Source organism: Enhydra lutris, unplaced genomic scaffold, assembly GCF_002288905.1.
Source record: "Enhydra lutris kenyoni isolate GAN:26980312 unplaced genomic scaffold, ASM228890v2 scaffoldscaffold1, whole genome shotgun sequence".
In the NCBI taxonomy this organism is placed as follows: Eukaryota; Metazoa; Chordata; class Mammalia; order Carnivora; family Mustelidae; genus Enhydra; species Enhydra lutris.
This window is the reverse complement of record NW_019154085.1, coordinates 74,248,951-74,275,826: the sequence shown is the minus strand read 5'-3', so window position 1 is coordinate 74,275,826 and position 26,876 is coordinate 74,248,951. Positions and strand designations below refer to the sequence as shown.

General features: G+C 41.2%; 1 protein-coding gene across 7 annotated transcripts in view; it reads right to left on the bottom strand.

Annotated features, from left to right (window-relative positions):
- The window catches only part of LOC111148584 (oxysterol binding protein like 6), a 210,426-nt gene that overhangs the window by 108,668 nt on the left and 74,882 nt on the right, over positions 1 to 26,876 (bottom strand). For all 7 annotated transcript variants that reach the window (XM_022505318.1, XM_022505404.1, XM_022505490.1 and 4 more), the window contains exon 2: positions 5,778 to 5,968. The gene's annotated coding sequence lies outside the window, so the exon portion shown is untranslated. The remainder of the gene's footprint in view (positions 1 to 5,777; positions 5,969 to 26,876) is intronic.

Sequence of the window (26,876 nt, the reverse complement as noted above, 5' to 3'; positions counted from 1 at the left end):
AATAAATTTAAATAAATAGAAGAAAGAAGTGTCTCATTGGTTCACAACACACAGTACTTCCTAGTATTATTCATCTGATGTGAAAAGTCAATAAAGAAAAATTTTAAATCAACCTCAAAGTTAGAATAATTACAGTCTTAATTATCCTTCTGTATGTAAAAGTTTATTTGAAAAAACTCAAATACTAGATTCTAACCTTATGGTGGCAGTTTGGGAATAAGACATTTTGAGGAGAAGAGTGAAAAGTTTAAAAGACAAAACAGGGAGTGATGTAGCTCTCCTTCTCCCTCCCTTGCTCAGCCCTCAGCTCTGGGTCCAGGAATCACCCAGGTGGAGGAGAAAGAAAGGAAGGATAGATGTCTGGCAGGAAGAAGGATGGAAGGGAGGGAGGCAGGAGAGACTACCTATCCCCATATTCTCTAGGAGCACTTGCATTGATCCCATGATCACATATTAGAAAATATGTTCAAAATCAAAGCACTTGATCACTTGACCAACCTAGGGGGGGAAAGGGCATTCCAAGATACAGATCGGGCAAATATTCATTTATCAAATAAAAAGAAGCAAGAAGACAAGAACGGGGCACTTTCAGGCTCTTTACTTCATTTAGAATGTTTTTCTTCTATCTCTGGACCCGCACTGTTGAGGAAGGGTAGATACTAATAAATACATCTAATGCAGCACAAACCCATCCCCCATCCAAAGAGGACAATAATCCCACTGTCGCTTCTGGACCGTCTCCAGCTTATGATGTATTGAGTGGCAAATAACTCAAAATATCTGGTGAACTAAATGTTGAATAGACTGAATTTCATTGCCAAGAAACATATCAACATTGATACTAAAAACGGAGTTTGAAGGAAAAATTTTCTAACTTCACACATAAATTTTGAAAGACCAAAACTAATAAAAATAAAAGATAAATAAAACTCTAGAGCTTTTTTTCTGCATAAAATTAAAGTCATAATAAGTAGTAGTCATGCTGAGCTTATTCATTTGAAACTATTTTACGTACTTAATGAATAAAGCAAGTAAATTTGTAATCTTATTTTGAACGAAGATTTTCAGTGTAAGTGAAAAGAGATACAGATATAAAACCAAATAATATTAAAACGCCATAAAGTTAACTTGAAAAAAGTCAGTATGAGCTCATATGTTTTATTTTTAAATATATGTAGTTTCTACCCTGCCCTTGAAAAAGCCGAGAAACTGTGAAAACCCGTAAGAATGAGCCCTCTTAACACCCAGACTGTAGTTTCTGAATTCCATTAACTACTTAAAAGAACGAGGGTTTCTTGGAATGGCTGGTACTTAGACTGGGGTAGGAAATGTACAAGAGGAGCTTGGGGCACTCTCTTGGGACAGAAAAGCAGGGTCAAGAAATTAATGGGACAGGAGTGCTTCCAGAATGTTCTCTATCTTGATCTGGTTGCTGATAATATGGAAATGGTCAGTTGGTGAAAATTCATTGGGATTCTTTTATGATAGCCTCTCTCTTCTGTATGTATACATAGGAGCCAATTTGAAGGGAATCCCAAGGAACAAAAAAGGTATTACTTGAGGATCTGGGGGGGAAATCACTGCAATTAATTAAAAACATAAGTATTTTTAAAATCTATGAATTTATGATGATACTCAAGGAAAAAGGAAACTCTTGCCCTAAAAAAAAAAAAAAACAAAAAGCCACACAAAGAAATATCTTTTATCACCCTTTAAAGAAATTAAAGCACTAATTCTGAAACTGTCTATCAAAAAGTTAATTTTAAGCTCGTACTCTGCTTTTCCTGGATGACTATATTTCAGGGTCAAATACTAGTTGATCCAAAAACATGACATCTACTTCTAAAGATCTTATTTATTTGTTTGTTTGTTTGTTTATTTGATTTGTCAGAGAGACTGAGAAAGAGAGAGAGCACACAAGCACAAGCACAAGCAGGGGGAGTTGCAGGCAGAGAGCGAGGGAGAAGCAGGCTCCCCACTGAGCAGGGAGCCTGATGCAGGGCTTGATTCCAGGACTCTGGGATCATGGCTTGAGCTGAAGGCAGACACTTAACTGACTGAGCCACCCAGGCATCCCGATGTCTACTTCACCTAAGAGTAAAAAGGAGGAGGGATAAATAAGTGTGTGTATGGGAATTCACTATACAGTTTACTCTCTTTACTTTTGTATAGTTTGAAATTTTTCTAAATGAAAGGTATTTTTTTTTAAAGTAGAGAAAAAAACAGCAAAAGACAAAAAGAATCTTAAATAAATCAAAATTTCCTTCTTCCCTACTATTCACTTATGAAACCTACATTATTAAAGCATACTTGTTTTTTTCCCACTTACTTCTTCATTCCAATTTTACCGGATATGTATCTAATGCACAATTTACTTTTCAAAGCTGGTCTAAATTTTTCAGATTTAGGGGTGATCGTTTTTCCAAAACCTCACCTACCAGAATGAGAAAGACAATGTACAGGGGGATCACCTTGTCTGAGCACAGCTTTTATTCCTGGATAGAGACTCTTCTCTGGTCATTTGTTTCCACTCTTCTCAATGGAGTGAGAAGGAAATTTTGAGGTCCTCTCATTCTTCTTCCCTGTAAAAAAGACCTAGCTACCGGTCTGCTACCTTCCCCCAGGCCCCTTCAGCTCTTTAGAATTAGATGTCTGTTGAGCAGACGAGACCTCCTTCAACCTGAGAGACAGAAGAGAAGGAGAAGCCTGGGAGAGGAAGAAAGGGGCAGGTGAAATGACACTGGCATTACCAATTCTCACTGGATATCGCCTCCTTTTCCACTACCTAAGGGAGGAGTTTCACAATCCTCAAAGCAGATAAAAGGGAGCAAACATCAGCAAAGAGTTTCTCCTCTATCCTTGTTATATTTGCTGACTGGTTAGCTGATTTACTGAGTTTACCTTAATCATGACATTCCAACCTGTTTTATATGTCCATAATGGCTTTGAAGCACTCCCTACCCCATTTTGTCAGTCCTGGTTAAGAAAAAGGGAATGGGGAGGTAATAACAGAACTTCAAGAAAATGAGATAAAAGGGGCTTTCTGAAATATTTCCTGAGTATACATGCACACAAACTAACTCCTATGTTGAAAGAACGACACAAATAAACACATTTCATAAAGGAAATGAGATGCTTGCATTTTCCTTTAAAAGAAAAGTTTAGGGGCGCCTGGGTGGCTCAGTTGGTTGGGCAACTGCCTTCGGCTCAGGTCCTCGTCTTGGAGTCCTGGGATCGAGTCCCGCATCGGGCTCCCTGCTCAGTGGGGAGTCTGCTTCTCCCGCTGACCTCTCTCCTCTCATGCTCTCCCTCTCTCTCATTCTTTCTCTCTCTCTCTCTCTCTCAAATAAATAAATAAAATCTTTTAAAAAAAGAGAAAAGAAGAGTTTAACTTCTGTCTCGTGGTCAACTCACAACTCAGCAAATGTGTATGGGAACAAATTTCCATTTAATTTATTTCCATGAAATTAAACCTGATGGTCACAGGGACTCAAGAACATTTCATCTCTGTTTGTGGTCAAGTATCAAGAGATCCTAAGCAATACTGGCCTAGGAGATTCCCTGAGAAAGAGCAAAGTAATGTAGCCAGGACCCTAAACCACCTGAAATAAACATCCAGACCAGCCAGCCTTCTGTCCTGTCTGCTTCAACATTAAAAATGGATATCCTGAGACCTAAACTCCACTTAAAGTAACAGGCACTATCCATTCAAAGGTAAATGAATTGTTGGGACAAGAACTGCTATTTGGGGATTGAGTCAGTTTCCTCTAGCTATAAACTCTGATCAAATAATTAATGTTCGGGTTTAGCTAATGTAGACAGAAAAGGACCCTATGATTTGAAATGCTTTTGTGGTTAAAGTTCTTTATTACTGTATAAAATTTTGATTCAATATCAAATTGACAGGAACATCCCCGGAAAGAGTTCAGCTTCCAACAATATACGTGATCAAAGATGCAGAAAGAGACACTTTGTGATTTGACTACAACCCACTATGCCTGAAGGTACACCTGATTCTGATGGCAAGATTTCTCAATGTCAAAAGTTCCACACGTGTAGATGGCACAGCACATTGTTCACTGAATCACTCTGGTGTCCAGACTGAGTCGGGGGCTGGTAGATGGACTCCAATGTCCATGGGGATCATTCAAAAAGAGGTCAAATCAATGAATCGGTTTTGCCTCCAAAGGACGAAAACAGTAAGATCAGGTGCTGGACTCTGGGGTCATACACTATCACTCTGAAAATGACAACCTCAAGGTCTGGAAACCTCATCACTATGAAATTTCCAAACTAAGAACAATGGACCATTCTGATTTTGGAAAAGTCTTCCTTCTTCATAGGCCAGTCTCAGAGGGGTCGGCTTAACCTCAGAAAACCATCACTTTCCAAACACACACCTTTCATATAAAGCAATAAAATGACAAACAAGAATGAAGACTAACAGTGTGTTATGCGTAAAGTACATGGAAGTGACGTCATGAAAGGAGAGGAGAAGAAAGTGACGCCCAAAGCAGGAGACTTGACCGCAAACGCCTACAGGCACCAAAACACATAACATGAACCTGGAAGGCCGGATGCATTAAATACTTAGGGAATGGTAACGCTTAGCAAACTTCAGTCCTTGGAATAGTAATAAGACCAGATTTTTAATCTTCCAAGAGAAGCCAGGTATCTGATTTTTTCTGTGATGTTTCTAGATTGTCCAATATTGGGAATTAACTCCATTTTAAAAAGGAAAATGTTTACAGGTTAAAAGATTATTGTCTAATATTTGACCTATAGGCCACTGGTTGGCAAGCTCTGCTCTAAAATGTAATTTTAAATAATGCAGTAATAAACAAAAAGCTTCTCACATAACTATGATTACATTAAAGTGTTGAGCCTTGGTTTCTGCTCTACCAAGAGGAACCAGTCCATGCAAGAAAAGGGTAGGAGCAGTATCAGAAGATTTGAGGTGTTTCCCAAATTACAGATGTCTAAACACCACAACCACCCCGGTGCCCCAGGGCAAATAAGAGTTTGAGTAGAGGACACACAGCTTGTGGGAGCCCCCAAGAACTCTGCTGGTACACCCTCCCACTCTGGGCATCAATAACCTCAAGACAGTAGAAAGCTTTGTGTTAACTGGGAGGAATGTGTCCAAATTGTGAAGATCGAAGTCACTGAGCCTAAGATATCACACAGCATATGTGAAGTGGCTCTGAAAATAATAACCACAAATACCAAAGATGACAAGGAGCCCCCCCACCATAGTAAGCATTGCTGATATCTGATTTGTTATTTCAGTCTCTTGGGGAAAAAAGAAAATCAACCACTGGTTTTCTAAGAACGATTATTTAAAAAAGGATACATTTTAAGAATATGTGTATGCAGGCACCTATGTGCATATACGTAAATAATCAAGCAGGGTTAACATTTCATTTTGTGGGATTATTATCTGCAGCTTTTTTACCCCAGAAGGGAAGGGAGATGTCTTATTTCCACATGAAGTCAGACTACACATAGAAAAAGGTTAACAAGTCTTTTGGCATGTTTTTCTACTTCCTAGCCTAAAAAAAAAAAAAAAAAAAAAATCCAGCAGAACTTTTTATGAAGATGCCTAAACATAACCAGGATTATTATATATTACTTTGTAGTCTCATAGAACACAGAAAAGAATGTATAAAGAAACATCTTCCCGTGATTTGGTAACGTCTCACTAATCTTTTGCTGTTATTAAGCACTGCCTAATCTAATCCTGTGTCTGATCTTAAGCTTGTGTTCTCCTAACTCACCTTGTGACCAGAAGTCAAAGTCTTCCAGGTCAGTGTTAAGGTAAAAGCTGTTCAAAGTGGTTTATCCTCAGATGCCAGCAGCCTTTTCCCTGGGACTCGGTCTGTCTGTTGACCCTGCTAGGGTGATCTGGTTGATGACAGGAGTGGCTCCTTGATTTCTTTCTCTTGCTGTTTTATGGCAAGGGGCGGAACTGAAAAAGAGAGATTATGCTCACATAGTACAACTCCACAGAACTTCCATGTGCTTCTCAGGGGACTGCGGATGACCAATCAGAAAATTCTTTCCAGTTTATCTTTTGAGGAGAAAGTTCATAAGGGATGGTCTCAGATTTTTACCTCTTTTGTCAGTCTTACGGAGTCTCAAGGATGTAGCCACTGAATGCATCGGCCATCAGTAACATTCATAACTGACATCTTACCCGGAGTTTGGACTAAGAAAACTCTCAATTTATATAGCAGATATTTTCTAAAAGGGGGCAAAGCAGATTTTCCAAAAACCTGTTTAACCCTCCAATTAAATGTTAACCTTAGTGTGTGTGTATGTGTGTATGTACGTATGTAAGTAGGCTCCACACCCAGTTTCATTCCTTCCTTCCTTCCTTCCTTCCTTCCTTCCTGTAAGGCTCCACACCCAGCACAGAGCCTAATGCAGGGCTTGAATTCACCACAATGAGATCAAGCCCTGAGCTGAGATCAAGAGTCAGATGCTTAACTGACTGAGCCACCTACGTGCCCCTAAACCTTAGTTTTTAAAAACAGTAAGTTAAAGTAGTTTCACCACATAAGCATACTATGTACCCTGATAAAGACTCACTCGTAGTCTGTAATGTGCCATACAGAGTGCAACTGCCAAACTCCTAGAACAATCCTCAGCAGAAAGAGCTGACTAGGGGCACCTGGGTGGCTCATATGGTTGGGTGTCTGCCTTTGGTTTAGGTCATGATCCCAGGGTCCTGGGACAGAGCCCTTCATCAGGAGTCTGCTTCTCCCTCTCTCTCCCTACTGTTGCCCTTGCTTGTGCTCTCTTGCTCTGTCAAATAAATAATTTTTTTTTTAAAGCTGACTATACTATCAAAGAATACAGTTTTCAACTTGACATTATTTCTCAGAAGGCAAATGATATTTTATGAGAAGATAAACTATGTTCACTTTAAGGCAAAGAAGAAGAAGTTGGGGGGAGGAGAGAAGAGGAGGAGGAAGAGGAGGAAGGGGGGGGAAGAAGAAGAAAAACCTGATAAGTACTCCAAAGTAGAAGCTAAATGGGTTACTCTGATCCTGAAATGAGACAGCAGGTTTTTCCTTCAAAGCATAAACCTCTCTAGCAAGTTTGGTTATTCACAAGGTAGTTTTAAAAAGCTTTAAAAGTCCCCAGGTTTGATTATTTTTCAAGCCTCTTCTTTCACTTGGTTTTGGTTTTTCTCTTTTTACTTAAGGAAAAGGAAAAAAAAAATAATGCACAAATATATATTCTGAAAGACAAAGACTTCCCAGAGGAGCAAAAGATTGATGTCTACTCAGGAGCCTATGCTGTGACTGCTCCTATAAGTAACATTTTTCCAGGAAAAAAAGGGGGGTATTTTAACACCCCCTACACCTCTAAAAAAAATGGTTTTTTAAAAACCTCTATTATGCTGTAAGGCAATCCCATGCATCTTATAGGTCCTAAGTAAAATGTCACTGATGACTGCTATGATGACCTAGAATATTAGAACTAAAGTCAGGGTCCATCAAGATTATTTTTGTATGCTCAGCATGACACCTGTTTTTTCTTTCTGCAAACACCACTCAATCCCTGCTCTTTAATCCCACATAACTGAAGGCGGACTGAATACGGTCTGCTGCAGGAAATCCCCTCCCCACTTTTCTTTGCTCTTTACTATGATGGACTCTGCCAAGCTTTGGAAAAGAAGAGGACACTGAAAAAGTAAAAGAAGAAAACTATGGCAAAGCCCACCCTCCCCCTTCCCCACCCCATGCTAAACTGCAGGTTTTTTTCACTCATGCCCATTCCTCTTCCCTAGTGTTACTCGCCATAACCTCTTATAATCCCGAAAGGGCAAGTGGGAGAGTAAAAGAGAAAAGATGACCATGGAGTAAAATCATGGTTTCCTCTCTGTTTCCCCCAGTCCAGCAGCGGAGGAAAGGAAGAAGGCAGGTGAACCTTGCTCACCATATCTAAGGGATTCCCAGATGGTGCATGTGTTTTGTTGCCAGCCTAGCCCAAGGAGCATTTTTCCACTTCATTCATCTCTTTTCCCTTTGCCTATACGTCCTTCAAACCCTACCTCAAAATCACAATCGCCAAAACCTTCACTGATCTTCTCTGCTAGAAAGAAGCAACTTATCTCACCTGATACCTTGGTCAATTCTACTGGTATATAGAGCTGTCTTGCTTACACCTGTTATCTCCTCTATCAGACGGTGCTGAGTCTGAGAAGCAAAGACTGGACCTTGGTTTTCCGCACACAGTAAGTGTGAGTTAAAAAGTGAAACTTAACAACACTTCTATTTGTATGTATGTGATTTGTAAGAAATTAATCTATTATTGTTCCTTTTGCACAAAAGCATGTTTTTCTACACAGCGTGTATGGAATGTCACAGCATAAAGCTTTTGGCTTGCTTTGAGACTATAATGAAGGTTCATATGGACATTCTGCACAACTTTCAAGATGACAGCAACCACAATAAAGTGGAGAGCCTTGTATAACCTTCGGGGAGTGGGGGTGGCTGACCATTCTGATTAAAAATTAGCACTCTATCAATATGTGGTTCAGACATAATCAGTCATCCCTAATAGTTCCTGAAGCCAGAAATATTAGGCATAATTATTTTAATTCAGCCTCAAAAACTTGAGGACAGAAAAATTTATATCATCACATACAAGTTCCACATTTGCAGGTGGCTAATATATTGTCTTGTTCAAAAACCAGGAAGTCTAATCAAGTGACAACAAAACTTCATTTAATTAAGAAACTGTACAGGGTTTTTTCCCTTACACATAAACTGTGTGCAGCAGAAGTCCAAAGGTACTAAGCTTATAAAGTTCAAGTCTGATTACTCCTTGTGACAACACATATTGAAGATTAACTCTTAAAGCTTTTGTTAAAAGTATACTCAGACAAGGGAAGAGGTAGTTTCTTTTTAAATCTATGATCAAAATTAATGCTTTTTTTAAAAAAAATTAATCTGTTTTCTATCAAAACACATGAATTATGTTCTAATTTAATGATATATTCTACAGACCAAAAAGCTTCCCCAACACCTTCCACCTAAGCAATTAATAAATTAGAAATTGTAAAGGTTGGAAAGGCTGATTCAAACAAAGTCGTCTATACCAACCAATAACCGGGTAGGAGTCTTTGAAGTATCTCATCAGGGAGTTGAGTGATTTGGCAAAGGTTCCTTCTGAATGGCTCATTCAGGAAGTAAATGATCCATTATCTTTGCAACAGAATTTTTCCTGTAAGTTGTGTGACTAATCCTCCCACGGTCTGAATTTTGCCCACTATACACCATGTTCTTGTCCAGCACACTCCCCACACATTCCGCTCATTCCTTAGTCAGGCCCCTCAGAGCACATGACGTATCCTACCAAACACTAGATTGTCTGGCGTAGCTACTAAGTTAATGCATAGACTGCAAGATGGAGACAAGAGAAAGCGAGCTCTATCATTCTGTAACATACTAAAGTAAAGATTCTTAAAATAGTAAAAACAGAAAGACCAGCAGAAGAGTATTTACACAAAGTTAGCAGTCTACATAGCAAAGTCCATTTCACAACAAAAATAAGAGATGAGATGTTTCTGACTATTTTCTGCACATTCGGTGACCCATTGTTCTCAATGCCCGCATCATGTTCACAAAAATGGAACGGTCTTTATTTAGGGTTAAACATCGTAAATTGCTTTCCCAGAAAACTGTAGCCTAAACTATGGCATAAGACCTTTTCTCATTATCTTGTCTACTTGGTCTACTATCTCCACTAAATACCTTAGTTGATAAAAAGATTTTGCTATTTTGATTTTTTCACTTGCAACAAGGTTAAGACAAGAAATTGATTTTCCTCTTCTTATCTGTGACAATCTCAAATACACTGAGGATTTCTACACTGTCTAAACTCCTGGAGGATAGATTTAGTGCTACAACCCAACGTTCTATGAAAACAGGCTGTTGGGGGTAACTTCCTAAAGATGAAAAACACGATCTGTAGGCACTTTCACCTAGCAACTACTGTGGTTTTCCTGTCAATAACTGAAGAGCTGATTTTTAACTCAGAAATTTATCTAATCTCATTAGTGCTACCATATATCAAATAAGTTAAAATTCACCATCTGATACAACATAACAGAGTTTGTTTTCACAACTGATATTAAGCATTAATTAATCCACTCAACACTAAGTCATTGTAAAGTTATTATATCCAAACATTAAAACCAGACACTAAAGAAATATAGAAATGTAACAATCAATAAATATAGGGGCGCCTGGGTGGCTCAGTGGGTTAAGCCGCTGCCTTCGGCTCAGGTCATGATCTCAGGGTCCTGGAATCGAGTCCCACATTGGGCTCTCTGCTCAGCGGGGAGCCTGCTTCCCTCTCTGTCTCTCTCTCTGCCTGCCTCTCTGTCTACTTGTGATCTCTCTCTGTCAAATAAACAAATAAAAAATCTTTAAAAAAAAATATAAAGCTCCTTCCCTTAAGAAATTTAGAGTTGAGGGGCACCTGGCTGGCTCAATCAGAAAAGCATGGGACTCTTGATATCTGGGTCATGAGTTTGAGCCCCACATGAGGTGTAGAGATTACTTAAATAAATAAAATTAAAAAAAAAAAAAGAAATTGGGACACCTGGGTGACTCAGTGGGTTAAGGCTCTGCCTTCAGCTCAGGTCATGGTCTCAGGGCCCTGGGATCAAGCCCCACATCTGGCTCTCTGCTCAGAGGGGAACCTGCTTCCCCCGCTCCCATTGCCTGCTTCTCTACCTACTTGTGATCTCTCTCTCTGTGTCAAATAAATAAATAAAATCTTTAAAAAAAAAATCTAGAGCTTAGCCATAGATAACAGGATACAATATGTGAATAATCTTTTTAAGTTACAAAACCAGAAAATATATTATGGATATTCATGACATGAAAATATTCATTCTATCTTAGAATTTCTGAGGCAGGTGGAAAGTAGATGGGGGGAACTTGCTCAAAAGGAGGCATCTGAAAGATGAGTAGATTCAGGCAAGAAATGAACAAAAGCAGAGATGGATACCAAGGACATTTCAAACAATGATGAAAAGTGTATGAAAATCAACAGAGGATAAAGCACAGACTTATTTCAGTACTCAGAGTCTAGGGTACAAAAAAAAGGAGGGTTGGGGTGGAGGAAAGGCAGAGAGGAGGTATGGAACATTTAAGACCTTCCACAAAGGCTTCTGTGGAAGGTCTTAAATGCTAGCACAGGACCAGATTTTACTAGGTGGTCTGTAGAGAACAGGAGTTGAGTTCAGAGCAGTGGAATCATGTGATTATGCATCAATGGGGCCAATCCAGGAGAACAAATTTGAGGAAAGAGAATCCAGAGGCAACAGAGGACCTCAGAAGACATTAGCAGCCCCCAAAGGAAGGCGGAGCTACCTGGGAGAGTGGTCATCCAAGAGCGACACGGGAGGAACTATTTGACAGAGCAGAATGCGATCCTGTTTGATAACACGTATTTCTTGTCTTGGCAAAATAATGGGAAATAAAGCCCAACCATTTTTTCAGAAACATGACTGAAGAAGTAATACATGGTCAGCATGTTAATAAATTGAAGTATTTCACTCAGCACATTTTCTAAATCTGTTATATTTCTATGATCTAGGCCAATTTTTCCATATTTGTTTGTTTGTTTGTTTGTATCTAACTTGGTTTAAATTGACATGTATTTCTCCAAGGGTGGGGAAAGTGTTCTATTTTTCCAGATCCCAAAGGCCAAGCATAATTAAGGACCTAGCATCTATTAAGGATTCAAAGAAAATTTCTTTTTCCAAATTTAGTAATTTTGTCAATGCTAACAAAAATTCGGATGACTGATTATACAGGTAAGAATTCTGATTATATATTACTTAAAGGAGTCTTCAATTTTATTATTCCCTTGACAATTTGTTTTATATCCAAAAAAACAAATATTACAGAAGCTACTCCATGGTTCTATTATTCAGTTGAATAAAATTTCATTTAAAAATTGTAAAGTGCTATATGGAGTGCTGGGGTGGCTTAGGTGGTTAAGGGCCGACTCTGGATTTCGGCTCAGGTCATGATCTTGGTGTCCTCGGAGGGAGCCACAACCCTGTGGTCAGCAGGGAAACAGCTTCAGGTTTCTCTCTCTTCCTCTGACCCACCCCTCACTTGCTCGCTCTCTCTCTCTCAAATAAATGGATAAATCTTAAAAAAAAACAAAAACAAAAACTTTTTTTTTAAGTTTTAAAATATGCTTTGGACATATTCTGATCCTCCAAAAAGAGTATATTCTAGAGCAAGAATTAGTACTTTCCCTGTGAAGGTCCAAATCAGTAAACATTTTAGAATCTGTGGGTCATACATTTGCAACTAATCAACTCTGCCATTGTAGCAGGAAAGCGGCCAGAGGCAAAATGAATGAGGATGGCTATATTCCAGCAAAACTTTCCTTACAAAAAAGTGGTGGATCGCATTCAGTCCTTGGACCACAGTTTGCTTACCCCTTCCTAGCAGAGAACCCAGCTATGGCAACTTGGTGTGATTTCATTGTTTTTTGTTCCTCAATGTACATAACTGGTGAACTGACCCAAAAAACCTACTCTGAGAAAATGGTCTCCAAAGAAGATCTCTACTGCTAGAGTAGTGATTAAAAGGAAAACAAAATGGAGATGTTCTAAGGAAGCGATGCATGTAAGTAAACAAGAGAAGTCTGGATCGTTTAGAAGGGGATGTAGAGTTCAGTGAAATCTCAGATCACTGCTAAGGAAGTCCAATGTATATTCTAAGAGGAAATATGAAAATGTGACTCAAGAAACCATTTCAGGAAGTGCTCCAACTAATGCCCCAAATGCTCATTCATGAGGAGAAAAAACTTAGGGGAAAGCTTTAGCTATTAAATAAGACTATATTAAGAAATGCACGAATCTTAACAGAATATTCATGTGAAAGAAAGCCAGGGAATTTGGAAATTTATGGAAGTCTCCGATCATGCTTCCTTCATGAATTCTGATGATCCTACTATATTTACTTCACAGAACCAGGGGGAATGTAAGGAAATACTGTCATCAAAGCTTACCCATCTATATTTAAATCTATAAAAGACTCATGACAAAAAGTAGCTTAATTCACTCTCATTGGCTCACTGGTGCTCACCACTAAGTCACCACTGAAGGTGACTCGGGTTCCTCACGTGGAAAATGTGGCTCCTTCACGGAGGCAGCAGAGGACTAAGTGAGCTGATGCATGTGAAGTGTTCAGAACAGACCCAGCGCTCAGGAAACTTGGGTGCACTGATGCTGCTGCATCTCCCCTGAGTCCTTCTCCCCGGCCAGGCTCACTGCTGCTCGCCCAGGGAGGCCCTGCCTAACTCTTAACCCAGAGGGCTTCAACCTACCATTCCCTAGGCAGATGGCTAAGTCTCTCTCCAATGCTGACTTCTTTTCCAGGGTGCATTTCCAACTGTCCACTGGATGTTTCCATTGGAATGATCGTGGGCACCTGAAACTCAATGGATCTAAAAATTGAGCCCCTTACCTTTCTACCCTTGCCCCTTTGTCCACCTTTGCCTCTTCTTGTCTTCAGCTTTTATTGGTGACATCGCTATCTATCCTTAAACCAAGCTAGAGAACTGCAGGTTCTTTTAGCCACTTCATTTGCAACCTTCCCATGTAGCTCACCCCAAGTCTGCTCACTTCTATTTCCCACGTTATGTTTTCCTGATATCGCTCTTCGGCCCTCTTGGCCATCGCTGGCCTTGGTTAAATGCGTCTGTCTCCTGATGTCTCTACTTCCTACCACTCTCCCCTCACAGGCACTTTTGCTGCCATCAGAGTCCTCCTTCTTAAAGCATATATTTGACTGTCTTATTCCTGATTCTTTTTTTTTTCTTTTTAAAGATTTTATTTATTTGACAGACAGGATCACAGGTAGGCAGAGAGGCAAGTAGAGAGAGAGGAGGAAGCAGGTTCCCTGCTGAGCAGAGAGCCCGATGCAGGGCATGATCCCAGGACCTGGGATCATGACCTGAGCAGAAGGCAGAGGCTTTAACCCACTGAGCCACGCAGGCGCCCTTTATTCCCAATTCTTAATTATTCTCTACGGCTTGGGGAAAAGGGGCTTATGGACCTACAGGTAAACATCAGAACACCTGGAAACCCTCTGAAACCGGATATAAAAATTTGTGAGTCCTTGATCAAAATGAAATTCATCATCTGAGAGGATGATGTTAACTCTTCGGCAGGATACAATCTGCAGCCTTATACAGCATCTGCTTGACTTCCACCCTGTTTCAGATACACCGGATATCCTATTTTCCTCCAAACATGCACATTGAATCCCATCCCACCTCTGAGCTTTTGCATGTGCTGTTCCCTCTACCTCTGGTGCTCTTTTCTGCCTGCTGAACCACTGAACATCCTCAAAGTCCTGTCTCAGGTCTCAAATGTCACCACCGTGAAGTCTTGCCCAAATGTCCAACTATGTATTCATGGGTAACAAGAGAGACGCTAAATAGATTTCTGGTATCTATATCATAACACTGGTCTGAAATTTTTTTTAAAGATTTTTAACTTATTTGTTTGACAGAGAGAAGGAGAAAGCACAAACAGGGGACCACCAAGCAGAGGCAGAAACAGGAGCCCAATGCAGAATTCGATCCCAGGACCCTGGGGTTATGACCTGAGCCAAAGGCAGACACTTAACCAACTGAGTCACTGGGACACTCCTGGTCTGAAATTTCTTAAATCAAAGCTTTCTGCTATACAAAATAAATAGCCTTAAATGTTTAGAAACAAATAGTGTTTACCTAAGTCTAAGGACATTCTTACTGGTGTCCTTGGATTTTAATGAAATCAAGAGTAAAGACCCCGGATCCCAAGTGCCTGCGTTCAAATCCCAGCTCAGCCAGTAACCAGTAAGGGGACCCTGGGCCAATCATATAGCTTTTCAATTTCATGATCTATAAAGATGGAGACAGCTACAATACTTAGTATTTAGGATTATTCTAAAAATTAAATAAGTTTATATGTATAGCACTTAAAGCTATGTAACTGACTACTATTATTATAATTATTTATTGAAATCAATGGCCAGGACTAGAGGTTCTGAGAGATAATCACAGAGTAAAACTAATTGACCTTGCCATATAAGCCTCAAGCTTTAGTCAACAGAGTTAATTAGCCAGAGAACACTAACAAAGATAGCCCTTTGCACTAATGTTTTTATCAATTGAAAAGTGTTTCAACCCTATCTGATAAAATTCAAATTTTTTCCTGTTAGCCTCCAATAGCTAAAAATATCAGCTCAGAATATTTCCAAGGCACATCACAGGGAGACTAAAATAATTCCTTTAAATAGGAAAAAGACCAGAGCTGCTCCTTCATGGGCAACAAATCAATGAGCCACCTCACTGCTTACAAAGTACCCAATATAAAGGGGAAATGCTAAGTAGGAAATTGGGAGGAAAGATAAAGGAGCTTAATGACTCATATTTCAAACAAACCAACTTGTTTGCCAGAGAAATGGGATATTGGGCATTTTAGCACCACCCACCTGGCAAAAAAACAAAACAAAACAAAAAACAAACAAACCAAAAAAACCTGCTATGAAATGTAGATCATAACACTGTTGAACCTAAGGAGGAATCAAAATAAGGGCATGCTGTAGGGATGTAGCGGACTTCCACTTTAGTGATAGGATTGTGATATATTTAGCACTGCCTCTACGGAAAATTTTCAGCCTCAAAAAGCCATTTGGACCCATCCCACTTTAACTGTGTAACATTATTTTTGTATTTTCCCACAAACTGCCAAAAGGAATACTTCACTTTTTACTAATGCTCATACTTAACAATCAGACTGTAAAGTAACATACTTGTGCTAGAATTTGAAATGAAGAAAACAGAAAATAAACCCCAATTCCTTACCCTACGGTTAAAGGTCCCTGTGACCTAACTCCAGCTGACTTTATCTTCTGCGACAGGCTTCTTGAACTCTTCAACCAAACAGAACTCCTAGCCATTCCCCCTAGATGTACCCACTCTTCACCCACTGTGTGTGTCTCCTCTAAACTAAAACAGTCTTCCTCTCACATCCCTAAGATCTCAATCCTGCCCTTCCTTTCTTTACACCCCGTGTGAGAGGTAAGGACCCCGACAGGGAGCCACTGCCTATGGCTCAGCTAGAAGGAACCCTCCAGGTTCTTAACTTTCACAATCCTTGCTCAATACCTCATGGACTTTCCTCTGTCCATCGTGATCAGAGTTCTTGAGACACGTGTCTTTTCTTCCCCAGACTGCATGCTCTTTGAGGGTAATGTCCACATCTGGCTCATTCTCATAAGTCCAACCACACCACAGCACAACATGAAGTTGAGAGATGAGAATTTTAACACTACTCCTAGGGCAAAGAAACCGCCTTTCACATTTACCACCCAGTGACTCACCAACAACGACCAACAGCGGTGCATTAAAAGCTTCCCTTCTACTGATGTAACTGATAATGTACTTTCCAGTTAGAGAAATCATCAGATAGCCGATCCCGCATTTCCTCTGCTACAGACTCAAAATACTGGTTGCTTCTGGGCTTTGTTTAAAGAATTCTCAAGACCTGTGTATATAACGATCATTTTATTCTATTTTATTTAAAATTTTTTAATATTTTAAATTTAAATATTTTAAATTTTATTTAAATAAAATTAAATCTTTATTTAAAGATTTTATTTATTTATTTGACAGATAGAGACAGGAAGTGAGGGATGTGGCGGAGTGGGAGAGGGAGAAGCGGGGAGAAGCAGGCTTCCCGGCCCAGCAGGGAGCCCGATGTGGGGCTCGATCCCAGAACCCTGGGATCATGACCTGAGCCGAAGGCAGATGCTTAATAACTGAGCCACTCAGGCACCCCTATAATGATCATTTTAATCATCATGTCTAATATGCCTTATACTTTAAATATGCACGGACCAAAATGCAAAAATCAGACAATCTGATACGTAACAGAACCCGCAGATGCCAGAAGAAAGAAACAGTGAGGGGTGCCTGGGTGGCTCAGTGGGTTAAAGCCTCTGCCTTCGGCTCAGGTCATGATCCCAGGGTCCTAGGATCGAGCCCCACATCGGGCTCTCTGCTCAGCAGGGAGCCTGCTTCCTCCTCTCTCTGACTACTTGTGATCTCTGTCTGTCAAATAAATAAATAAAATCTTAAAAAAAAAAAAGAAAGAAACAGTGACCGAAGAACCCCCAAACCCTGGCAGTCTGACACGGCTTGGGCAGAGGTTCACGAGCCCTAACAGGCCACTAGGATGGCGTACTTTCAAATGCTTAACTGGATCCCAAGGGAGAGACTGGTTTCACTCTGGGGTGATGCCGTGGGGCTGTGCTGATCCGTGCGTTCTCGCCAGACCACTGAACAGCTACCCACTGTCCGCAGGCATCCGTTCACAGAGAACATTGCTCCGCCTACTCAGTTTACAAACAGTTACATAAATGAGTTCTCACATGCACTCCTAGACATAAGTAATTTCCCCAAGCCCCCAATCCTGCAAGAATACATGACCTAAGCCCTGACCCCACGTGAAAGGACACTCTCACTGGGATGGCCTGACTCAGAGTCGTGCTAATGGGAAATTCCTGTTGGGTGCTCCACCTGATACGGCTTTTATATCAGTGACATTTGGAACATTTGGTCTCCAATGTCACATTGCTGGCGTCTCTTGGATTACTGGAATGGCAACTGAATCCCTCGGGCAGAGAGCAGGAGACTTTAGTTGTTTTATCCCACTTGCCTTTAAAATGACTATTACATTTATTTTTTTTTCATTGCTTGTCTTCCTTTTTTTTAATTAACATATAATGTATTATTCTTTTAAAGTACAAATATACCTACCACATGCAAATGGAGGTCAAGATAAGGTTTAAAATCTAGGTTAACAAATTAGGTAAACATTGTCAGTGATATCGTCATAAATTACACAACGGGTTAAATGATAAAACAGACTCTAAACAAGTATCAGGTTTGTATAATCTGTATATATGACTTAACTGAATAACTCTGGCCTAATTTCTCTTCATGTCCTTTTCTTTTATCCCCTATGCTACTTGGATGGAATCATTTCAAGCTGCCCAATTTCTTAGGCCTCTTAGCGTTATCAGTTCATCTGGGTTTCTATTTGGTTTCCATAGTAACTTCCTCGTTTGCTCATGAGACCACAAAAAAAAAAAAAAAAAAAACACACAAAAAAAAGCCTGACAACTAAATCAGGTCTATTAGGTCTAAAGTTTGCTGTATTTAGATAGATATATTTTTTTTTTCTTTATTTGACAGAGAGAGATCACAAGTAGGCAGAGAGGCAGGCAGAGGGGGAGGGGGAAGCGGACTCCCTGCTGAGCAGAGAGCCTGATACGGGGCTTGATTCCAGGACCCTGAGATCATGACCTGAGCTGAAGGCAGAGGCTTAACCCACTGAGCCACCGAGACACCCTGTATTTAGATAGATAGTATATTGTCAGTAAAATCAGAATATACTGTAAAATGTTGAGACAGAGAACTATGCCATCCATTACAATTCAAAGCTATTCTTCTGGAAATTTAATTCGATGCCATAGACTTATTTAAAAAAATGGATGGGATAGGAAGGTGAGCTATGTTATCACAGAGCAGGAACTTCCTTGAAATCGAGTGCCTCCGTTGGGCAAAGTGGAAGAGCGTATTATCAAGGAAAGAGCGTGGTGTTGGGGTCAAACAGGCTTAGCTCAAATCCCTGTGGTGGTGCTTTCTAGCTATGAAACCAGGCAGGATTTTCTGATCCTCAGTTTCTGCATCTGAAAAGTGGGCTTCTGGGATCTAATAAAACCTAGTTCAAGTTGCTAGGAAGATTACAAGTGATACATGTTCAGGACCTAGTACCGCACGCACCACATGCCAGACACTCCACTGGTAACTGCATGCAAGGGTTTTCCAGCTCTCAAATTCCTGGATTTCAGAATTATCCTTTAATTCTCATGGCATACACCATAGTTTAGGCAAAAATACAGAGACATTATTGAATAGTATGTTGGGCTACTAATTTACAGACCTTCTGATACAGATCAACTAACACTAGGTTAAAATATTTCTTTTCAAAAGCTGAGATCCGGGACGCCTGGGTGGCTCAGTTGGTTAAGTGGCTGCCTTCAGCTCAGGTCATGATCCCAGCGTCCTGGGATCGAGTCCCACATCGGGATCCTTGCTTGGCAGGGAGCCTGCTTCTCCCTCTGCCTCTGCCTGCCACTCTGTCTGCCAGTGCTCGCTCTCGCTTCTCTCTCTCTGACAAATAAATAAATAAAAATTAAAAAAAAAAAAAAAAAAAGCTGAGATCCTTGGATTATTCTACTACCTCCATATGTCAAGCTTTCTTCAGACTACAAGTTTGCAAACCATCCAGGGAGAAATGGCATGCTAAAAATGAGTGAAATGTTCATTTCAAGTACCCAACTTTTATGAGGTTCATAGAAATAAATACTACGCATTTAGAAGTTTAAATTACCCTACCAGACAGCTATTGGGCAGTGAATGGCTAAGAACCCAGTCTCTGGAAGCATCTAGATTCAAATCCTGCTCTTCTTGTCTCTAGGTGTATGACTTTGGCTAAGTTATATCTTTTCTCTGTTCCTTGCTTTCCTTATCTGTAAAATGGGCTGTAAGCAAACCCATTGCACAGGGTTGCAATGACGAGAAAAGAAGAATGCCTGGTATGTAGCAGGTGCCCAATGTTAGCTTTTATTACTTCATTAATTTATTTATTTTGAAGATTTTTATTTATTTATTAATTTATTTATTTATTTGACAGAGAGAGAGAGCGCACAAGCAGGGGGAGTGGAGAGAGAACCAGGCTCCCTGCTGAGCAGAGAGCCTGATACGGGGATCAACCCCAGGACCCTGGGAATCATGATCCAAGCCAAAGGTAGACGCTTAACCTACTGAGCCACCCAGGCATCCCCAAATGTTAGCTTTTAAAGAAGCTTTGCTCAACAGTCACACTGCTTGTATTCAAGACTTAAATTACCCCTGGTTATGCTTGGTGGTTCTTCCTATTCCTTGATTAGAGAACCACACAGAAGAATTTCTGGGAAAGCATTTACTGCTTACTTCCCGTCCTGCTTGTTACAGACCTGACCTGACCCCATGCTCAACCGTGCTGCAAGGACCTATCATAGGCTCCCCTTACCATGGTGTAGTCCACAAACCCGTCCCACTCAGTCACCAACCCATCCTGGACCAGCAACCGTGTTGTTGTGGGCCTTGCCTGACATCCTTAATTTTATTCAGCAGGAACAGTAGGACAAGACTTCTTGGCACAGAGCAGACTCAATTAGAATCGTAGAAGGAATGACATCAGGAAACTGGCAAGGGATAAAGCTGAGAGCCTTGGTATCTGTGAAGGTAAGAACTCAACAATTAGTTGTCACTAGGCTATGCTGTCATATTCACCTTCCTTCCTAAACTGTGGACCTATCTCAGGATCCACTCAAATACTGACTGAATGCCTACGCTGGCTTCGAGAGTGTGGAAACACGAGCAATACTAACACTGAGAAAAATGCATTCCCTTGGATTGTAATGACTAGGGTCTTTGTAAGTTTTGAATGACCTTTCATGAAACCGAGAAAACCAATTTAGAATCTGTAGTCAAATTCTTTTACATTGCTGGGGGGGAATTTAAGTTGGGATGAGCACTTTGGAAAAATGCTGGACAAATCTTCTCAAGGTAATAATACTCTGTGATCCACCAGTTCCACTCCTGGAGAGACGCTCAAGAGAAGGGAGTGCTGACGTCCATCAAAAGAGAAATCTGGCCATGTTCACAGCAGCTGTATTCCTACCAGCACCAAACCTGAAATAAGCCCAAGGCCCACTAAGAATGATACACAGAAATGAATCAGAATGAATGACCAATGCTTGCAAGAACAAGCAACAACGGGGACGAATCTCAACGCAAGGAGTTGTATGATTGTATACTTCCATGTGTGTGAAGTTCAAAGACTGGCTGAATTAGCGTGCAGGGACAGCCGTCAGAAAGGCAGCTACTACGGGTTGGTACAGACTGAAAGAGGTGTGACAGAACCTTCCAGTGTGCTAGAAATGCTCTCAATCTTCTTCTGGAGGCGGCTTTATGCATGGATACAGAGAGAAGTAATTGAGCCTATGTTTAAGATTTGCATACTTCATTGTATATAAGTCATACCTTTTAAACAAAAGCAAAAAACGCCATCCTTCCTTTAAAAAGACTGTGGACTCTGAGAAACAAACTGAGGGTTTTGGAGGGGAGCGGGGTGGGAGGTTGGGTGAGCCTGGTGGTGGGTATTATGGAGGGCACGTATTGCATGGAGCACTGGGTGTGGTGCATAAACAATGAATGCTGGAACACTGAAAAGAAATAAAATAAAATAAAATAAAATGGAAAAAAAAATTTTTAAATACCCTCCCCCAAAAAGTTGTGTTCCCTTGCCTTGATTAATTAAATGAATGCCTACCACTATACTAACCATTGCCAACATGCCCTTGGTGGTCCTTGCTGTTACGGAGTTTGGACGCTAGTGGAGAAAAATCACTTCATCAGTAGCACTCTTCATTTGGTGATAAATCATATACCACCTTCTGACATCTCATTTGTACTTTTTTTCAATTACGTGATGATTTTATAGTTTGCTCAAATTTATATCCGGTATTTCTTAAAATGTAAATTCCTTGGTTGTTTTCCTTCTATGCCCTTGCATGCCAGGCACAGTCTCATACCCAGCATGTGTTCAATAATTTCTTGTTTATTCATCTATCACCACCATAGTACTTCTCTCAGCCTTGTGTTTCCTGTCCAATGTTCATTTCTTCAGATTTTCACCTTTTCCTGACTCCTAGGAAGCCTGTAAACCTGTCAAACACTTCAGATAGTACACGGTCTGTATTTACGTAAGCTCTGTCTACTAGTAGAGTGTAGAATGTGGCTTACGCTATTCTAAGTTTTCTTTCTCTCATTAACCCTTTCAGCCAATAATAGAACGAAATCCACTCTATATGATTCATCCTATTGCAGAATCCTATAATAAGAATATGGGGACTCCTGGATGGCTCAACTTAGTTGGGCAACTTCCTTCGGCTCAGGTCATGATCCTGGAGTCCCAGGATTGAGTCCCCATCAGGCTCCCTGCTTAGCAGAAGTCTACCTCTCCCTCTGACCCTCCACCATCTCTCTCTCTCTCTCTCAAATAAATAAATTAAAATCCTTAAAAAAATAAAAAAAAAAAGAATATGGAAGAGGTCAAGTGGGGAAAGTACAGATGTAATCGATAGACTCACATCATCGAGGAGAAAATAATAAACCTTGCTTTGATCACTTTCGATGCACTGGCAAACAAAAACAAAAAACCAGCCCCACTTCCTCTTCCCACAGTGCTCACAGTCCTGTGGATGCCATACATATGCAGATGCCCAGAAAATAACCGAGAATGACGTGTAGGATATCATGCTACTCATCTCCCCAGTATGTTTTTTTTTAATGGGACTTTTCCAAGGGTCCTTCATTTAAAAGTTCCAGAAAAAGCATGGGCCCTACAACTGAATGTACTTAACAAGAGCTACCATGGATCTGACCCAAAGGACAAGAACTGGGGATGACTGTAGTTTCATCATTTTCTTCTCTGTGGTCTTGCTACAGATGGCAGGCCTCCCGTGATTCCTAAAGCCACCTGTTAGCACCTGAAGTCACAAGGCTGCAGTTTGCATCTGGAAGTCTCAGCCTCTCTCCATGCAGTCAGGCTTCCTGTTGACTTTCCTACTGACCCGCTGAGCACCAGCTGCCGTCACAAACACTACGCCCACTTCGGAGACGGAGCAAGCTGATCCACCACAGGCCCTATGGCTTTGTGCCAGAGCACGCTGACTCAGCAGAATTGGTTTCTGTTTTGTTCTCTCCCTGGTATTCAAAGGGGCGAGCCCAAATGCCAGGAGGCCTTTACTCTTCTGTTCTCCTCTGAGACACCTGCCCACTGTAAATCATGAGGTATTATCCTGGGGACAATCATCAGAAGTCATGCTCCAGGGGCGACTGGGTAGCTCAGTCGGTTAGGTGCCTGCCTTCGGCTCGGGTCATGATCCCAGGGTCCCGGATTGAGCCCCACATCAGGCTCCCTGCTCAGCAGAGAGCCTGCTTCTCCCTCTGCCTGCTGCTCCCCCTGCTTATGGTCTCTCTCTCTCTCTCTCTCTCACTCTCTGACAAATGAATAAATAAAATTTTTAAAAAAGAAGTCATGCTCCAGGTTGTGACAGGTCAGGGAGACATGCTAAAGATACATCCCCACATAATTCGTATGTTGAACCTCTAACCCTCAACATGGCTGTATTTGGATATGATCTAGGGCTGTGAGGGAGGTGATAAAGGTCAAAGGAGGTCAGAAGGGTAAGCCCTTCTAATCATACAGGACTGGCATTTTATTAGAAGAGGAAGAGAAAATAGTGATCAGTCTGTATCTCGTCCCCCCTCCCACTCCAGCTCACACAGAAACCATGTGAGGACACGGGAGAAGATGGTCATCCATGAGTCAGAAAGAATCCTCACGAGAAATCAACGCCGATGGCACCTTGATCTTGAACGTGTAGCTCCTGAACTGTGAGAAAATAAGCGCCTATTGTTTAAGCCACCTAGTGTGTGGCCAGCTTCCGTTCGCACGGAACGGAAGCTCCAGCTCCAGGTGACTAACACTGTCAGCGAAGAGCTGTAGAAGCAGTGGCGTCCCATAAATCAGAGATCACACATAGGCAGTCTACTGGGGGCAATGTAGTCCCTGAATCAGCTGGGCACAGAAACACATTTCACAGAAGGATTGAGGATTAGGCTTGAGACCAGAATTCCAAATAGGCAGCCCTGCAAACCTCAGAGCGATTTCTCCTTGCCCTGCCCCGCCCACATTATCCCTCCTTTCGATTCTTGAAGCACGTTCTGCCTGGAAAACACTTCTTTCCCTTTCTTCATCATCTAGCTAATCCCAGTTCAGCCCAAAGGTCAGTCCCCAGGGAACGTTCTCTGATCCCGTGCGGGTGGGCCCTCCCTCTATCAACATCTCATAGCACCACATTCTTGCCCCCGCATTTGAAGCAAGTTTTGCAGACAGAGATTTCTGTGATCTCTTTTCAGGTGCACATTTTAACCACTAGTCTGTAAACTTCCCACAGCTACACAATGCTCAAATATCTGCAGCACAAAGTGGGGAAAGAAGAGAAAAAGGAAAAAAGGAGGGGGGATGAAAAGGGTAGAAGAGGGAAGGGGAGCAAGAGACAAAGAAAGTGAAAGAGAAAGGTTGAAGGACCCAGTACCCTGATTTTGTCCATTCGGGCTGCTAGATTGAAATACCAGGGACTGTCTGGCTTAGACAAGGTGGAAGGGCCAAGGGAGTTCTGGGAGGTCTCTTTTTGAAGGGCATTGATCCTGCTCATGAGGGCTCCGTCCTCAGGTCCTAATCAGCTCCCAAGGCCTACCTCCCAATGCCATCCTTTGGGGGTTAGGAATTCAATATGTGAATGTTGGTGGGAATAAACAGTCTAGTGCGAGGAGTGCCTGGGTGGCTCAGCCATTGGGTATCTGCCTTTGGCTCGGGTCATGATCCCAGCGTCCTGGGATGGAGCCCTGCAGCAGGCTCCCTGCTCAGCAGGAAGCCTGCTTCTCCCTCTCCCATGCCCGCTGCTTGTGTCTTGCTGTGTCTCTCTTGCTATGTCTCTCTCTATCAAATAAATAAATAAAATCTTAAAAAAAAAAACACAATAGTCTAGTGTGTACACGGTACAGTCATGTCAGATGGGGACCAGTGACAGCAGGGAAGCATGCTGACCTGTTCACACTTGCCCCCCGAATGTTGCCACACTTCCAAGAGCTGGCCTGAATCTTTCAAATCAAAGATTCCATGACCTCTCATACAACTGTGGGTTAGTCAGTCCTACAACTTGAAACAGTCTGAACTAAATTAAGTGGTTCCGTGCAAACTTCAGGGGCTGTATTTAGTCATTTTGTGTACACACACACACACACACACACACACTCACACATTTTTTTAACAGAAACAATCAGTACAAAATTCTAAAAAAGTGACATATTTAAAAAAAGAAACAACAACCCACTGTGCCCCACTGATAATACTCTTGAATTTTCACACCCCCCTTGAGCTGCCCAGCAGTAATTCCCTACCTACAGCCCAGGGACCCCTTAGAGATTACACAACTATTGTGAGAGGCTCACATACACCCACAGAGCAATACTGCCTGCAGACCAAATACATTATAGCCCAATTATTAAAGGAGACAATGCCTTATAAATCTACAGTATTGGCCTGATGATCTGTTTTGGACATTTATATGATGGAACAATGCCACCGACCAAGTAACTTCAAGGGACTTGATTTACTTTTTTATATGTTTATGGATTTTCCTTTTCCCTCATTTGATCATTTCCATAACTCAAGAATAACCGGAAAACCTTAAGGAACAAAGCAACTAGCATTCACTACTTAGAACAGTATTAGAAGAGAGTTCCTTGTGCAGCCCAACTGTGGGTGATCATGTAAGGAGGCCCACCCACTCTGGACAGCTCCTTGAGACTCCCGTTACCAGGCAACGGTCCTGCCCTTTGTTCTAAATATGGGCTTAGTGTGACTCTCACCAACAAGAGGAAAAAGCTCTTGGCGAAAGGCTACAACGTCAGAGGCTTCAAGGATATCCTGAGGTCAAGTTTAAGTTGATCATCATCATTTTGGAAGGTACTGAGAATTTCTGGGTCTTGTGTGTGAAGCACACATATACCCATACCTGAGCATCTCTGCAAGCCCTAGGCTTCCTAACCAAGGTGTTAAAGACATGTGGTCAGAGAGAGAAAGGCACAATCACCAAGCATCCCAATACAGCTAAAAAACACACTGACTAAGAGTTGGATGTCTGGGTTTCTAGCCACAGCCCTGCTGCCTTGAAGTGTGTCGCTTTGCAAGTCACTGAGCAATGGCTCTGGGGCTTGGTCTATTTATTTATAGACTGAAGATGTTAGGCTATCAGATGATCACAAAACTCCTTCCAACTCCCACAGTCTATTCTAGCTGTACTTTTGTCCAGGATCACACTAACACGGGTTCCATTTCCATTATAAATTTGCAAATGTATCTTACAAAAGACTGAGTCTGGAACTTCTGATAAGATAGTACCAAGTGCTGGGTATACTGAGTATCATATGGGATTTGGACATATTTTCTACAACTCTGAATTTCAATTCTGATTCTTCACCTCTATTCCATATTTCCCAACTTATGAATTCCAAGAAACGCTGAGAGATATAAAAACCCTAGGATTCCGATTTTCTTCTAGCACCTTTTTTTTTTTCCCTCCCAGAACTTTTTAAAATTAAGATTTTATTTCTTAGAGCAGTTTTAGGTTCATGGCAAAATTGAGGAGGAAGTGCAGAGACTTCCCATGAACGCCCACAGCTACACGGGCACACCTTTCCCATTACCAACATTGTCCACCAGACTCGTGTATTTGCTACAACTGATGAACCCATATTGACACATCATAAGCACCCAAAGTCTATAATTTAAATTCTGGTTCACTCTTGTTATTGTACACTATGGCTTTGGACAAATGCGTAATGATATCTACCATTACAATAATTTAGAGAATATTTTCACTGCCCTAAAAATCCTCTGCATCCATCTGTTCATCCCTTCCCCTGCCAACCACTCTGACCCCTGAGCAACTACTAACCTTTTCATTGCCTTCATAGTTTTACTTTTTCCAGAATGTCCTATAGTTGGAATCAGTATGAAGCCTTTTCAGATTGGCTTCTTTCACTTCGCAATATGCATTTAAGTTCCCTGCATGTCTTTTCATGACTTGATA